The sequence below is a fragment of the Peromyscus eremicus genome, chromosome 5, assembly GCF_949786415.1.
Source record: "Peromyscus eremicus chromosome 5, PerEre_H2_v1, whole genome shotgun sequence".
NCBI lineage: Eukaryota > Metazoa > Chordata > Mammalia > Rodentia > Cricetidae > Peromyscus > Peromyscus eremicus.
Window position 1 is genome coordinate 23,161,870 of NC_081420.1, and position 3,362 is coordinate 23,165,231.

At 38.5% G+C, this 3,362-nt stretch overlaps 1 pseudogene; it reads right to left on the reverse strand.

Moving 5' to 3' along the window:
• Positions 1-1,812: 1,812 nt before the first annotated feature.
• LOC131910363 (small ribosomal subunit protein eS10-like) lies at positions 1,813-2,320 on the reverse strand (annotated as a pseudogene).
• Between the last annotated feature and the right edge of the window lie 1,042 nt (positions 2,321-3,362).

The window sequence follows — 3,362 nt, forward strand, 5'->3', positions numbered from 1 at the left end:
GAGTTAAGATTTCAGCATAAGGTCCTTGGAGGGACACAAACACGGGACCATATAGCACAAGACTGAGCCAAGGCTCTGCAGAATTGGCAAAGCTAGCCTTCCACAGTTCTGATGTCTAGTCAAGCCTTCGTCCTGCCCCCACCACCCAATCAAAACTTAATTTTATGTCCCACATGTGAACAGCATTTTATAAAGAAGCTTTCTCTAATGTGTATCTGGAGCGATGGTACATTCTTTAGATTACACGCTCATTCTTAGAGCTTCACAAAAATTATTCACATATTAAAAGGCTTTGGGAAGCACTGTGGTCTAGAAACTTGTCTAATTTGAGTTAAGTATTTCCAAACAAAGCAAAACACAAACTTATTTTTCTTTTTAACCACATAATCCTTTTTTCAGTAAGATCTATTTAAATCCCCAAATGAAGCTAGTATTTAATGGAACACATTAAAGCAACACAATTGGGGAGCATTAAAATTCCTTCCCGGTCCTGTTGACTGAAGGTGTTAACCTTCCATGCGTGGGCATTCCTGAGCCCCAGACCTGCCCTGTCCCAGAATCTGTGGGCACAGCCTCTGCAGAGACTGCAAAGCTGTGGCGGGCCTTGATGCCTTTGCCTGCCTTACATCAATGTCTCTTTTTTTGCTAATAGCATTTAATTTTCTGAGAAAATTAAACTTGAGAGGTTGAACTATGCTCCTCCAAAGTTCACATGCTAGAGTCCTTAAGACCTCAGGGTGCGACTGTATATAATGTGACTGTATTTTATATATATATTACATAATATGTAATATTATACATAAAAATATTATAATAATATGTATATATATATATATATATATATATATATATATATATATATATATATATATATATGTATGTATGCATCTTACTCTGATTGAGGTAAGTTAAAGAAAGGTTAGTACAGTAGACCCTGATATGACTCTCAGGTTCTCTTAAGAGGTTACGAGACTGATGCACAGACCATGTGAGGTCCCAGGGAGAAGATGATTATGGACATGCCAGGAGCAAGGGCTTAGAATAAGCCAACTCCAGTGATGTCTTGAACTCAAACTCATAGTTTCCAGAATCATGAGGAAATAGATATTTGGTGTTAAATTACCTAGTTTGTGGTACCTTGTTTTGATAGCCACTATAAATTAGTATATGAGGCTGATCCCATTGCATGGGTCCCTAAGTAGGAACCAGACAGGTGTGAATCAGCTATTATTATAACCACAGTGTTTGGCTATGCTTTGCCAATGAGAAATAAGCCATGAGATCCATTCCCTATTTTATGTCTTTCTGTCATTTTCCTTTTCCTCCCTCTCTGTCTCTGTCTCTGTCTCTGTCTCTGTCTCTGTGTGTGTGTGTGTGTGTGTGTGTGTGTGTGTTTGTGTGTGTGTGTGTGTGTGTGTGTGTGTGTGTGTGACCTGTGTGTGACCTGTGTGTGACCTGTGTGTGAGTTCAGGCACACAGGCACCGTGTAGGTATATGGAGGTTTGCAGACAACCTCAGGTGTTAGGCTTCGCCTTTCACCTCATTTGAACAGGGTCTCTCATTCACTGCTGCATACACCAGGCCAGATGGTCTGTTTTTGCCTCTCATCTCACTGTAGGAACCTTCACAGGGGATATAGACGATCATTACTGCACGTGGCTTTATATGGGTATTGGAGTCTGAACTCAGGTCCTCACACTTGTGTGGCAAATGCTTTTCAGACCCACGGAGCCATCTCCCCAGCCCTGTCTCCACTCTTTTTTTTTTTTTTAAATTACAAGTCTATTGAACACAAAACAATCTCCTCCAACTTCACTGAGGTGGCTGACCACGTCCATGACCACAGCCACCTCTGAACAGGAACTCCTCCATTGTTGAGCCTCCCCCCTGCGTTGGCATTCTTGTCAGGATCAGGGGCCACAGAGCTCCTTCTCGGTGTCTCATTTAGCCTCCCTTCATGAGTCTTGTAGTTTCCTCCCCTCTGCTCTTTTAAGCCCGGCCTGCTGATCTCAGGGTGATTGCGGTGCAGGGTGGCAGGCATGATCTTGGGAGGCAGAGATACTGGATGCCCTCCTTGGTAAGGTACTAGTGGAAATGTCACCAGGCAAATTGTTCCTTCCTGTGGCCTTGAGACCGGAGAGACTGAGTGCTCTTCATGACTTGAAGATCCAGTACATTCTTGTCTGCCAGCTCCGGGTGTTTGGGGATGTGGACATTATTGTTATTATTATTATTATTATTTTTTTTTACCACAGTCACTCTCCCCTTAAAAGGGAGTTAGGTCATAGATGTCAGTCTGGTTCTTCTTGGGCATCAGCATCTCAGGGGCTGCTGTGTCTGAGGCCAAGGCTTTCCCAGAAGGGGAAAGACCTGTGCCCCATCCCCTAATTTCTTATACCACTGGAGAGAGGCATCCTCATTCTCCCAATGTTTATGGTGTTACTCAGGTAGGAAGCTACCGACAGTCACCTGACACCACACGAAGAGTTGGTCTCCCTGAGAGCAGAGTCAAAATAGTCAGGCTAATGAGAGTAATGGACTTGGATCACTGATCTTCTGGGCACCTGATTCTAGTCACGCCTGCAGTTTTTTAGGGCATGAAAATGTCCAAAGTACCCCTGAAATTTTCATGCTGTGAGTCATCGTCTTCTACCTCTCTCCGTCTCTGTCTCTTTCTATAAAAATATATATTCAATAAATATATATTTAGATATTTATTAATATGGTATATTAATAAATAATAAATAAATGCATCAATAATATAAAATATATCATTTATTAATATAGCATTCATTTATTATATATAATATATCATTATTATAGTATATGAATATAAATATATGACTATACTAACCACATATTAATTAACATATTACTATATAAAATATAGTAATATTAATGTATCATATTACATTATATAACAACATATAATATAACAATGTAATATTATAATATGCAATATCACAATAATTAATATTATTATATATAATACAATATATTATATTGATATATAATATAATTAATAATACAATATGGTAATATAATATGTTATGTAATACTAAATGAATAAATAAAATGTTAATAAATTATATATAAATTATACATACTATATTATATAGAATATATATTCTATATAATATTATATATATAGTTTTTTTTTTCCTGTTGTAGCTTGAGCTACACTAGAACTTCAAACAGCAATGTAGATGTTGTGAAAAGGTCTGGTTGTGACCTTGTTCTTCCTGCACTAAATTCTATCTCAGAAAGAACAGAGTCCCAAGACAGAACTCCTAGGAGATCTCACTGGATGTGTTTGTTATAATCAGTACTGTCCTGTGTGTGTGGATCTGGGTTGGTCTGAA